Consider the following 15,205-nt stretch of genomic DNA (forward strand, 5'->3'; position numbering starts at 1 on the left):
ATTGGAAATAAAATCATCAATAAAACAGAAAAATGTGCTTTACTCATAAAAATTATGTCCTATTGCGAAAGACTAATAAAACCCCTAAGTGCAAACATTAAATAATAGATTCAAGGTGATGAGAGATATGAAGAACAAAAAGCAATAAAAAGTGGAAGGTATGTTGAAATTATTAAAATGAGGCAAATTCTTATGAGAGAATCTTCATGGAGAAAATGACAGAAAACAACAAACAAAAGATATCTGCACCTTGAGTGGTTATAAGTTCAAGTGATAGATTCTTGTATGGCAAGGAGGTGTAGATGAGGTAGAAGGAACACTGAGAAAAGAAGTAAAGCATGAAACATAGAAAATACAGTGAATATTCACAAAACAGTTAGAGTTTTCTTCATTTTCTTGTCTGATTATGTCATTGTGTTTGATTTTTAAGTTTATAGATTGATATGTTTCCATATAGAGAGACTCGTGTAAAACAGTAGGTGAATGTATAAAAAATTTATATGATCATAGATAATACCTTTGTACCTTTGTGCCCACTTCTAATCTCCCTATCAACTTTTTTTGACATTTTTTTTCCCAGAGACCTTTCACCATAGGTAATTTCTGCCTATTCTTTATACACACACACACACACACACACACACACACACACACACACACATACATGTACATACACAATGTATTCTTTTTTATGTCTGGCTACTTTTTCACAACACAGTGTTCTTAGATTCATGCATGTTGCTTAGTGCATCAGTAGTTTGCTATTTTTTATTGTGAAGTGATATTCCAGTGTATACGTTTCACTGTTAATGGGCATTTGCATTGGGTTATAAACAGGTTTGGGGAAATTATGAATAGAAATGAAATAAATATCCTTGTGCAGTAATTTGTTTGTTTTGTAAACTCATGCATTTATTTCTCTTGGGCATATACCAAGTGAAAAAGTTGCTAGGTCAAAGTGTATGTGTAAGTTTAAACTTATTAGGGCATACCACACAGTTCTTAAATTTATTGTACAATTCTATAACCTGAAAAGTAGTGTGTAAATATTCCATTTGTACTGCATCCTTGTCAATATTTGATTTTATAATTTATTTTAAGTTTAGTCATTCTAATATACAAGAAATTTATAATTTCTAATAATTTTGTTAAATTTTTTTTTGTAAAGTGCTTGTTCAGGATTTACCATGTTTCCCTGGAAATAAGACCAGGTCTTATATTAATTTTTGTTCTAAAAGATGCATTTTATTCATGTATTCATGTACAAAAATCTAGATTTATTCAAATACAGCCATGTCTGTGACAATCTTAACTGGAGCTTATTTTGGGGTAGGGCTTATATTATGAGCACCCTGAAAATCATGGTAGGGCTTATTTTCTGATTAGGTCTTATCTTCGGGGAATAAGGTATGAACACTTTTTATATTTTTGTATTGCCTTGTATGTTGTAGGTTTTTAATATTTTACTGATATGGTTGTGTTTTGGTCCACTCTTATGTAATTAGTGTTCTATTTGTCTCGTATTTTCCTCCTGTCTTGGATTTTTGTTTGTTTTTTTATCCTTTCATTCTCCCTTTGAGCTATCTAGTAACTTCTCTTTTATAATAGCTTTTTAGATTTACTGTTGCTTCTAAACTATAAACTCCAAAATACATTGCTATGTGGTGTTTTCAACAGTCAATAGAATTTACATAATATTTTCAAATACTCTTTAATTTGGTTCATACTTTTACCCTATTTGATATCGTTTTTCCTTTCTCAATAGGTGTAAATTTATTCTTCAACCTGGTATTATCTTCCTTTACCTTTTACAACTTCTTTTACCATTTCTTGTGGTGTCAATTTGCAATTTTCAAACAAACAAATGCCTGTGTCATTATTCTGTATTCCTTTTAAGAGTTTTCTTTTACTCTGGCTAAAGAATCTAGGATATTATTATTTTTTCTTGTGCTTTTTTTTCTTTTTAAGACTTTAATGATAGCTGTCCATTATCTTCTGGTTTTCATTGTTTCTAATAAAAAGTTGGTCATCATTTTTTTGTTTGTAGATGTTTTTAAGATATTCTGATTACCTTTGGTTTTCAGCAGTTTTTACTGTGATATTAGTTTTGTTTGCGTTTTGCTGACCTTGGATCTGTGGGTAAATATCACTCATTAATTTCAGAAAATACTAAGATTATGGCTTTAAATACTTTTTTTCCTTCCATTTATTATCTCTCTCTCTCTCTCTCTCTCTCTCTCATTATTTTTTATTATCTCTCTTTTGTTATCTTTATACACATTCTCTTCTAAAATCTGATAATATGGTGAATTATAATGATTGATTATTGAGTGTTAAACCATTCTTCCAGGGGTAAACCAATCTTTGATATGTAGTATTATTCTTTTTTATTTATTTCTAGATTTTACTTGCTAATATTTTGTAAAGGAGTTATGCGTTTTATTTACTTATGCAAAGAAAAGTAATTTTCTTTGCTTATGTTATATCCTCAGGTGTTAGAACAGGTTTATGTTGATTTCATAAAACATTTGGTGGAAGCGCATTCCTCCTCCAAATTTTGAATGATTTCCCATAAGAAGCTTCTTATTTTTTCCTTAAGAGTTGATACAATTCACCAGTGAGGCCAAATGAGCCTGGAGTTTTATTTTTGAGATAGCTATAATTATAAATTCTTTTAAATAATCTTTTTTTTTTCTGTCCAGTTAATTCCCCATTATGCCCAATCTGACTACAACCTGGGTTGACACCCATGACCATAAAATAAATGCCAATTTTTCACTTTTACGTAAAGGAAGTCAGTATTATTCAATATATACGACTAAACTCCATTGCAGAGATATGTGTGTTTGTGTGTGCATGTGCATCTTGGAACCCATACAGTTGATCATCATGGAGTATAATGAACCATCTTTAAAGAAGAGTTATTCTTTTATTTATTTTTTATTTTTATTATTTTTTTATTGTTAGTTTCAGGTGTACAGAGCAATGCAATAGTTACCCTTTTCACCCTCACAAAGTAACAACCCCCCTCCCCCCATGTATTGCCCTCCTACCCCTGATATCATGCTTATCTATTACAATTCCATTGATTCCATTCCCACTCTCTACTCCATGTCCCGAGACTATATGTATATATAATTATAGTTGACATACTATATTATTCAACATCAGCTTCAGAAATACAGTGCGGTGGTCAGGCCTCTACACCATCTATGCAGTGGTCTCCCCAACAGGACATGAGTCTATCTGGCCCCCTAAGAAATACTTGCAACATTATTGATTATATCCTCAGACTGTCTTTTTCTATCCCTGAGGCCATATTGTAGTTACCAATTTGTATTGCCTCATCCCTTCCCCTTCTTCTTCATCCCCAACCTCTTCCAGCTAACAACCCTCAGTTCTTCCTCTGTGTCTCTGAGACTATCTCCATCCACTTCTCCCATCCATTCAGTTCCTTAGAATCCACATATAAGTGAGATCATATGATATTTGTCTTTCTCTGACTGACTTATTTCACTTAGCATAATGTTTTCTAGTTCCATCCATATTGTTGCAAAGGGTACTATTTCCTTCTTCTTTATAGCTGAGTAATACTCCATTGTGTAAATGTACCAAAGTTTCTTGAGTTATTCTTTTAAATAACATTTTCATTTATAGTATAAACTGAAATTTAGAACAAGATGGCCAGCAACCAAGACTATAGAACTTAATTTGAATACTAAAAATTAAAAGAAAATTGCTACCTCTTATTAGATTTCACAATGTTTTCTAAATTTTAATGAGTTTAAAATATATAATGTTGTCTAACTTTTCCAAAGAATGGACATCTGTTTATAAAATGTGTTCTCTATTACTTATTACCTTAAAACATAATTCATAACTATTTTTTATAATTCTAAAGAAATAAACTAAATTATTATTTTTGATTCTATAAAATTAAAAATTAAATATTTGATCCATAGGATTGTATACTGAACTTAAAATACATTAATTAACATTGTCTCTCATGTTTAGCATTTTAACCTTCTTAGAGTATCCCATTTTCTTTCATATATTGAGTTGTCGTGACACACATTTACAACAGATGGCACTAGTTCATTTTTGGAAGTACTAGAATCATTCACATCTATGTGATTCCCATGCCATTTGACAGCTGACAGTTCTAGCTTCATTCTAAAAAAAAAATTGAGCTATTTGGTTGAGTTTTGGAGATTTTACAAGTTGAAGATGGAAGGCCAAACTGTGCATTTTTGCCATATTTTACTGTTTTACTTCCATAAAGGGAAGAATGCGCATCAATCTTGTGAAAAGTTGCATAAACTTTATGGTGACAATGCTCTACAAGAACATCAGTGCCAACAATGGTTCACGAAATTCCGTGCTGGTGATTTTGATCTCAACGACACTCCCTGGTCAGGGAGGCCCACTGAGGTTGATGACGATAAAATAAAGGCATTTATTGAGTCAAACCCATGTTACAAGACACGAGAGATTGCAGAAACATTGACCATCCATCATTCAAGTGTTCATGACCACCTGACGAAGCTGGGATAGGTAAGCAAGCTCAATATTTGGGTTCTGCATGAACTCAAAGAAGTTCATTTGACAGCGCGTATAAACATCTGCAATATGCTCATTAAACGTGAAGAAAATGATCCTTTTTTGAAGTGACTGATAACTGGTGATGAGAAGTGGATTGTTTATAACAATGTGGTCCAGAAACAGTCTTGGTCCCGACGTGATGATTCGCCTCAGACGACATCGAAAGCAGACATTCATCAGAGGAAGGTTATGGTCTCAGTGTGATGGGATATTAAAAGTGTTGTGTTTTTCGAGCTCCTACCAAGGAACCAATCAATTCGAATGTGTACTGTTGGCAATTGGACAGTTTGAATGAATCCATCATCCAGAAACATCCAGAGCTTGTTAATTGTAAAGGAGTTGTGTTCCATCATGACAATAAGAGACCACACACAAGTTTAATCATCCATCAAAAATTATTGGAGCTTGGATGGGATGTGTTGCCACACCCACCATACTCAACTGACCTGGTACCATCAGACTTCTACTTGTTTCGCTCTCTTCAAAACTCCTTGCATGGTATAACGTTCAATTCAGATGAGGCTGTAAATCAGTACCTTGTTCAGTTTTTCACAAAGAAAGACAGGTCCTTCTATGAATGAGAAATTATGAAGCTTACTGAAAGATGGCAAAAGGTTATCGAACAAAATGGGCAATATATCATTGATTGATCTTTGTTCTTTATATAAATAAATGACCTTTGAAAAACATAGACAAAATACATCATGACTTTTCCAACAACCCAACATTTGCTCAAATAAAAAGAACATTTTAAATTCCCTTCAATTATTTATTTTTTGTAAAAATAAATTTCTTTTTTAGGTATCTTTAAACATACAACTGATTTTGGTTCTTCTTGTGTATAAATGATCTCCCTCTCCCACACACCCACCTCAGATAATCTAAAGGAAAGCCATGACTGATCACCCTGTCTTCATTATTTAAACTGACAGTGTTGACAGGGTAGAGATTGAGGAGGGCAGATATTCCTCATTTGGTTTAATTAAATATCATAGGGATCCTACATTTGGTAGTCACAACTTAAAGTATTTAAACTGAGAAAAAGAATAAAATCAGCAAAAATTTATTCAGAAAATGTTTTGTATTTTTTAAATTAAAATTTAATTTAACACGTGTTATTATTTGTCTCCAACACTTGTTATTATTTGTCTTGTTGATGATAGCCATTCTAACAGGTGTGTGGTGATATCTCATTGTAGTTTTGATTTGCATTTCCTTAATAGCTACTGAAATTGAGCATTTTTTTCATATATCTGTTGGCCATTTGTATGTCTTATTTGGAGAAGTTTCTGTCCATGTCCACTGCTCATCTTTTAATTAGATTGTTTGGGTTTTTATTGTTGTTGTCAAGTTATAGAGTTTCTTATATATTTTGGATATTAGCCCATTATTGGAGGCATTGTTTGCAAATATCTTTTCCCATTGGGTTGGTTGCATCTTTGTTTTGTTGATGATTTCTTTTGTTGTGCAGAAACTTTTTAGTTTGATATAGTCCCATATTATTTTAGTTTAACTTTTATTTCCCTTGCATTTGAGGTCAAATTAATAAAATCCTCTTTGAACCCAAGGTCCATAAGTTTAGTACCTATGCTTTCTTCTATGCAGTTTATTGTTTCAGGTCTTATGCTTAGGTCTTTGATCTATTTTGAGTTAATTTTGGTATATGGTGACAAATAGCAGTCTAGTTTTACTCTTTTGCATATGGCTTTCCAATTTTCCCAGCACCATTTGTTGAAGAGGTTTTCTTTTATCCATCATATGTTGTTGGCTCCTTTGTCAAAAATTATCTGTCCATATTTATGTTGGTTTATTTCCTGTTTCTGAATTCTATTCCATTGGTCTGTGTGTCTGTTTTTCAGCCAATCCCATGCTATTTTGATTATTGTTTCCCTGTAGTATAAGCTGAAGTCAGAGAGTGTGATACCTCCAGTCTTATTCTTTTTCTTAGGGTTGCTTTGGCTATTCAGGATCTTCTGTGATTCCATACAAACCTGATGATTTTTTTTGTTCTATTTCTTTTTAAAATGCCATTGGGAAATTGATGGGTTTTGCATTAAATGTGTATATTGCTTTGGGTAATATGGCCATTTTAACTATGTTGATTCTTCCAATCCATGAACACAGAATGTCTCTCAATTTCTTTGTGTCTTCTTCAGTTTCTTTTAAAAATTCTTATAGTTTACAGTGTATACGTCCTTTACATCCTTTGTTTATTCCTAGGTATTTTATTCTTTTTGTTGCAATTGCAAAGGGAATTGACTTTTTAAATTTCTTTTACTGAAATTTCATTGTTAGTATATAGGAAAGCAATGGATTTTTATACATTGATTTTGTAGCCAGCAACTTTACTGTATTCATTTATTGTTTCTAATAGCTTTTTCGTGGAGTCTTTAGGGTTTTCTATATAAAGAATCATGTCATCTGCAAAAAGTGGCAATTTAACATCTTCATTCCAATTCAGTGCCTTTTATTTCTTTCTCTTGCTTGATTGCTCTGGCTAGGACTTCTAATACTATGTTGAGTAACATTGGTGATAGGGGGCAACCCTGTCTTGTTGCTGAATGTAGAACAAAAGACTTCAGTATTTCACCAATAATTATGTTATTAGCTGAGGGTTTGAGGCCTTTATGATGTTAAGGAATTTTCTTTCTATGCCCATTTTATTAAATGTTTTAATCTAGTAAATGGATTTTTTTGTTTGTCAAATTACTCAGGAATAATTTATTTCTATGTTATATTAAATGTGTTAGTATTTAAATTTTTAATTTAAAGTAGTACATTACCATATGAAAGTCATATATGGATATTTGCAGAAATTGAGTTTTAGTACATACATATATATATAAATTTGCATGTATATATACACATATATGTGTACACATATGTACATGTAGTTACCAGTGTAATCTGTAGAATCCTCTCTTTGATGAATTTACTTTCACAATTTCTGTTATGCAGTACAAAACATAACATGCAATTGGTATATCTCAAGCAGAAAAGAATGTAATTTCCTGAAAGTAATTTTTCCATTCTTATAGTGGTTTTTAATAATGATAAACTGCTTTATTTTGAATCTGAACAACTTGTTTTATATATACTGATCATAAGAATTTGTTGTTTTGTAAAGAGTAGTCAATTAATTTATTAGTTTACATCCATATTTAAGCTAGTATTGTGCATATGTGTGTACATACATAAGTTTTAATATGCTAAAGTGTATATTCACGAGTAATCTGCAAAATAGAAATTTTCACTGATACTTTCTTGGTATTCCTGTCTATTTAGAATTGCAAAAATTGCAAAACATACCATCAAGGAACATAAAAGTAAATATTTGTATTTATTATATATTTTGTTTAGCAACAATACATTTATATATATATGCTGGCTCACCATTTCAATGATATGATAGTTCACATTATCTGCTAAAGAGTAATGGATAAAAGGTGAAGGGATTAAGAAGTACAAATTGGTAGTTACAAAATAGTCACAGGGTAGTAAAGTATAATAATAATGTAAAACTATGTATAGCGTCAGATGGGTATTAGACTTACAAAGGGATCACTTTATAAATTACACAAATATCTAACCACTACACTGCACACATGAAATTCATATAAAATAATATTGAATGTCGACTATAAAATGATGTCATGGGAATATAAAACACAACATAGGGAATGTAGTCAATAAAATTGTAATAACTGTATAGTGTCAGATGGGCAATAGACTTATTGGTGTTATCACTTTGTGAGGTATATACATGTCTAATCACTATGTTTTGTACACCTGAAACTAATTAAAAAATTAAGTAAAAGGATAAAGAATATTTTTTTAAAAAGAGTAGTGGATGATAGTTATGATGTTAGAGGAGAGTGGGTAATACTCTTCCAGGCCTTAAGACTTCTTGAATTTACTACTAAAAAATAATGTGGAAATGGCTGAAGCCTAACCAGGATACCTATTCTTAATTTGTCATTTTTAGAAATCCAAATGATTTTTAACACCTTCAGAAGATATGTTTGCTATGAAGTATTTTGGAAATTGCATTCAGATACTTAAAAAAGTAAGCTCCCTTTTCACGTATTATTAAATTCATATATGCTCATTGTTAATCAGATAAGTATAAATAAGAAAATAATAAATTATTTTCCATAATATTGCCCATCAAATGTAATTACAAATAATGACATATTTTGGTGTTATTAGTTGGAGTAGACCATAGAACCTCAGTTTCTTTTGTACTCCATAGTCACTCCAAATGAAAACCCAGTTGCCTCTACTGTCCAGAATTTGACCTTTTCTCTCTACTTACACTGCTGTCAGCTTCTTCCATGACTTCCTAATCTCTAACAGAGCCTATTCTCAATGGCCAGCCAATGTCATAGTTCTAAAATGGAACATAAATCATTTCACTTTGTGCAGAACCCTTTGTATCTCCCTATTTTGCCCAGAGTATATGCAAATTCTTCATGTTGTTTAGAAAATTTAAAAAAACCAAAAAACACTTGATTACAAAAACATCAGAATAAATTCTATATAGAGTGTAATATGAAACTTTCATATGGATAAAGAATTGAGAAATAAATAGCAGACTCATTTATTCATTCAACTAATGTGTGTGTGTGTGGGTATGCGTGTGCATGTTCCAGATACTTTGTAAGATGAAAGATATAGCAAATCCAATGTAAAATTTAATTAGTCTTCATTTTTCTATATAATAATTTTATAGTGTGAAAAAAGGAGCTGGGACTGCCAGTGGGAATTTATGATAGAATAGAGTACAGTTTCCAGGAGTGGACTGATGTATTAAAGGACAAGTTGACCTGGGAGAATTTATATAATTAAAATTCCAAATGAGAGAAGGGTATCAAATTTACTAACATGCTTGGGAAAGAAAATAATGTATGTAAGGTATTAGTCTAAGATATCAGGAATCCTGACATAGATATCAAAAAAGGAAAGCTGTGTGGTGAGGTCATTTTAGATGTGGCATTATTTTCCAGTTCAGAAAGAATCACATGAAGAGATATAGACAGCTTGTGAGGTAAGCAAAATGAGTTTCACATTGCTGGGTAAAAACAAATGATAGTCTTTTTTTCAAAGCATGTTCCTTTTTGTGGTTCATATTAATTCAGTAAGAAAGATGGAATTGGGCTTAATATCAATTTAATGGGAATTTAGTTTTTCTCCAAGATATTAGTATTATCTCAGCCTATGGAATCTCATGTGTATCTTGTTCTTTCTATGACAATCATGCATGCCTCTTGCACTGTATGTGATTGGACAACTATGATGAAAAAGAAATGTTGAATTTAAATATCACTTTTCAATGGTAAGTTAAAATTAATCATACTGTGATCTTTATTCATCTTTAAATTTCTTAACCCCTTTAGTTGATTGTTAAATAAACATGTCTCATGGAAATTTAGTGAAGAGAAGCTCAAATGAAAAAAAAAAGATAAATATTACATATGTGATATTTAAAAAATGTATCTGACATAAATATAAAATAACTAGTACTCTTTGGAATATATAATATTGTTTTTGTAACGCATCATAGTTGATATGTATAGTTTTACATTTATTGGCAAAACTCTTTTACCAGGGCATTACACCAACTGATTAATCCTCTACAAACATCCTAAACAAAATTCTTATTGAAGGCTCCCTGTGTCACAAACAGTGAAAACATACTCTCCTGTGGAAAGTAAGAGGCATCTGGCCATATGCCAAATCCTAAGACTGGCAAGTGTATGCTGGGTTTGTGGTAGGGTGAAGGAGATGAGGGTAGGGTGGATGGGATAAGGCATCTATGAGTGTCTGTCTCCTTCCTCAGTAAGTACATGTACAGGGTCTCAGAACTATACAGTTGAAGGGCTTTTAATTGGAAGGTTGTATGGGGTATATGTCTGGAGAGGCAGGTAGGCTGGGCTGGAAAAAAAAAAAGAGAATGGGTCAGAAGAAACAGACATTTCTATTTTCCATGACCAGTGCATAGATTTCCCTAGCATTATATGTTCCCAAAGACCTCATTTGATGGGAAGGGAAAATTAACATCAATATAATGAGGAAATGTTGCTAGGAGTACTTTGTTAAAAAAGCCCTTTTCTTTGAAAGTTTATCATGTACATATTATGCCAATACTCATGAGTGACTTGTTAATTCTAACATGAATTTTTAGTGCAAATTAATGTCTTCATTTTTGCCATTGCCTGTCTATTGCTAGAAGCAGTTATTCATTGTCCACATCTTTGAGGGTTCTCCGTATAATCATGTAAATTTAAGATGTATGAAGTGTTCGGTTTTTTGCTTTTGCCACTGTGAAGGATAGTGGAAATCCTGACCCTAACCACTTAACCAGAGGCTACACAGCACCTTCAAGTAGAGCTTAGGCGAAGGAAGGGACTGCATAACATTTTCTTTGCCATTCTGTTGCTGCTCCAATTATACTTCAAAACAGCCATGCCATTTGTTATCCTCTTATAATCTATTTCTTTTCATTTTTCCTCCTGCAGGTTAGAAAAAGCTCTCCTTAAAGACAAAAACAAAAACAAAAAACAAAACCAAACAAACAAAGCAAAAAACAAAAAACAGTAGAACATATTAATATTTCATTGGCTATTGCTAGTCAGAATACATATTATTCCTCTGAAGGGTGGTGATTAAACCTGACAAATTTACCAGGCTCTGTGTTCCAATCTAAAATTATAAATTAACAATTCTATTTTAAATTTTGGGTGGAGGAAATTAAGGTGTCATACTCTCAGATATAGATGATAGATACACTTTATCAATCTGATGAGTAATACAAATACTTGTGATTTATTTAATGTTAACATGAATATTAAATAGAACATAAAGTAAAATGAGACACATGCATAATTAAAATTATTAACTTAAAATAATCCTTAATATTATCGGCAATATGTTAATTGTAAAAAAGGACATGTATTCCTAGAGACAAACTACCTATCCTCAAATACTTGTGATAGTGCTTAATAGCATGAGCTCTTTGGCAGGTAACTTAACTGTTCTGTGACTCAGCATCCACATCTATTTATTGATTAATACCTAACTCTAGGTTTGGGGTTTTTTTAAATATTTGAATTAATACATGCAAAGTACGAGGTGAGATCAACATGTTTAAATTTAAAAACATATTACAGTAAAAGACACATTGCATTGCCATTAATCCCCCTCACTTCCCACACAGTTATGCCATCACTCTTGCCACTTTCTGAAGCAGTCCTGGAAGTCCTCTTTCATGAGAGTCTTTAGTTGCGCTGTCATGGCTGCCTTGATGTCCTGAGTCATTCTGACTTTGGGGAAGAGTCAGAAGTTGCATGGTACCAGATCCAGTGGATGAGGTGGATGAGGACACATTGTAATGTTTTTGTTTTACAGAAATTGCCGTATACCAGAAGCGATGTGTGACACGGAGCGTTGTCATTATGGAGGAGGATTTACGGCACACTTTATAACACACCTTCTCTCAGCCATAGCTCACACCTCACTGACTGCACCAAACAAGTTAAAACTTGTCACACACTGTTAACTAAGGTTCCACGTGTTGCTTACCATATGGGAGATCCCTGCCTTTCCGTTGGATGGCACTTGGCAGCAGCATTCACTGTTTTGATCACACCTTGTACATAATCATAATACCTAACATTTCTAGGGATTCACCATTACAAAAATGTTTCCATGAAATCAAATCAATCATCACCACACCCATCATGTATTTTTAACTGGAAAATTCTTAGGAACTTTATGAAATATAAGAATATATATTCCATCTCAAAGCAATTTTATTGTGGAATAAAAAAATAAAATCAAAGCTAAATTATACTCAGAAAACTGCCATAAAATATGCTAATATTAAAAAATAAATTATTAAAATCTCTGTAAATGTTGCTGTCAAAATTAGAATGTATCATAATGAAACATTCTAAGTGGATATTGATTAATATTTTTGTTACACATACTAATGCTAATTATTGGGAGTGTAATAAATGTGATATTGAAATCATGAAGATTAATTTGACAAATGGAATTCAAAAATACACGCACCGATCATTTGTAATTCTGATATTCTATGTGTTAAAAGAAATGTGGTTATAGTTCTAATGGTAACTAAGTAGGACCCTGTTGGATTATACTCTTAAAGAGACTCTGACAATAAAGCCTAGGAATAATGCAAAGAAAAAATCACCTGAAAGCACTGGAGAATAGAAAGAAGGCAATAGACTCCCATGGAACCGCCTACTCAGAGAAGGGAAGAAAGTTTGTAACATTTGTGATGTTAAGCTTGGGACTAAAGAGTTGACTATATATACCAACAGTGGGTCACCAAAGATAAAATAGATAACCAGGCATTTTAAGTCAGGCAGAGTGGCCACTGAATAGAGTAGGTAACCTTAGAAGGGAAGGAGCCAGAGAGAGATCACATTCTACCTACCCAAATCTCTGATTGAATCTTCAAGCAAGCAGATGAAATACAGACTCAAAAAAGCTCACCTAAAAACAAAAGACCAGAACTAAGACTGGAGCTGCTGCCCAAGAAAAAGAAACAAATTTTGGAATTGAATCCTAGTCAAGAAACTTTATTGACTACTGAAACAAAGTTGTCAGAGGAAAATAATGGAATCCCAAATCCCTACACTGTTATATTCCGAATGTCCAGAATGCAATTCAGTTACCAGAGAGAAGAAAATGGAATATATTCTTAAGAGAAAAGAAAACCAACCTAATCTGACCCCCAGATTAACCTCTTACTGTAAGTAGAAGGCAAGGGTTTCAAAATAGCTACTCTTACTCACTTCAGTCAAGTAAAACAAATGCTTTCACAGAGTGAAAAAAATAAGAACTTTTAGAAAAATAAGAAGTTTCACCTGAAATATAAGAAGTAGAAACAGAGAAATATAAATGATCCAAAAGAACAAAATGAAAATGATAACCCTGGAAAATAAAATGCCTGGTATTAAAAAAAATCACTGGATGTATATAACAGCTGAATGAAGGTAATTAAATAAACTAGATGATAAAACAATAAAAAGTTAATCTGAAAAATAGAGAGATAAAATAGTTTTAAAAATAAATAAAGCCTCAGGTATCTATCATATAATATAAATATAATTGGAATTTTAGTAATAGAGGAAAGAATGGGAGAATTATCTGAAAAAAATGATATCTGTTAATGTCCCAAATATGAAAAACAACAGAAATGTATGGTACATGGGCTCAAAAAATGTCAAGTAGAATAAACACAATGAAGCTCACTTTCAGGTATATAATAACCAAACTTTTCAAATCCTAAAATAAAAATCTAAGCTTGGAAGCAGTGACAACAAATTACACACAGGAACATGATCCAATTAAAAGTTTAGTTCTCTCATTAGCAACCAAGGACTGAAAGAGAAGAAAAATTGATAGTGTCAAACTAGAGTTCTATATCTGGCAAAAATATTTTTCAAACATGAACATGAAATAAAGACATTTTGTAGAGATAATTTTTTACCAGTAAACCTGCTCTAAAAGACATGCTAAAGAAAGTTTTTTCCTAGATGAGATAAATCATGTCCCACAGAAAAGAATGAAAAATCTAAGTAGCAATAAGTATTTGGATAAATTTAAATCACTATTTTGATATTCTCCATTCTTTCTCTGAATTTCTTTATAAACCACTATAACTATGAAAAGCACAAATTATAATGTTTGTAGTCATAAGTCATATTTACATATTACATAATACGTATCTACTATAACACAAAGCATGAGGGGAATGAACCTAGAGTTCAAAGTTTCTATATTTATGTGAAGTAACACCATATTAACAATATGTGTACTGTGAAAAGTTAAGAATACATGTTGTAATTTCTAACCTGAAAATTTAAAACATTTATATATCCATATAATAAAAAAATATATCACAGGAAGAATCTTGGAATTAAAAACAGGATATAAATAGAAAACAATAACTTGGTACAAAAAACAAAATAATTTCATGAAATATTAATAGACAAAATAACCAAATTAAAAGGCAGAGATCATTGGAATTTGTTTTTGGAAGATGGAACTTTATGCTATATGTAAGAGTTAACTGTAAATAGATGAAAAAAAAATGTGATACAAACAGTAAGTTTAAATGGCTGAAGTGGTTTATGTATTATCAGATAAAATAGATTTCAAGAAAAAAGTTTTACTAGTGATAAAGGGGAACACTTAATTTTACTAGTGATAAAAGGGTAAATTCAAAAATCATCAGTGTTTATTTACATAACAAAGCTTCAAAATTCATGAAGTAAAAATGGACAGAATTAAAGAGAAATGTACTATGTGACAATTTTAAGAAAAAATGTACTACCCATGTTTCAACAACTAATAAGTCATCTAGATAAAAAAGTAAAAATAAATTGCAGTCATCTATTTTTATTTCATTAGTATTTATGGAAGTCTACATCCAATAATGGCAGAACACATATATTTTTTTAAGTGCACAGGTATGTTTATCAAAACAGAACACATGTTAAGTTATAAAATAAACCTTGAGGGCTGGCTGAGTGGCGCGTTGGTTAAGAGCTGGCTTGGGACGCCAGAGGGC

The sequence above is a fragment of the Hipposideros armiger genome, unplaced genomic scaffold (assembly GCF_001890085.2).
Source record: "Hipposideros armiger isolate ML-2016 unplaced genomic scaffold, ASM189008v1 scaffold_57, whole genome shotgun sequence".
Classification (NCBI taxonomy): Eukaryota; Metazoa; Chordata; class Mammalia; order Chiroptera; family Hipposideridae; genus Hipposideros; species Hipposideros armiger.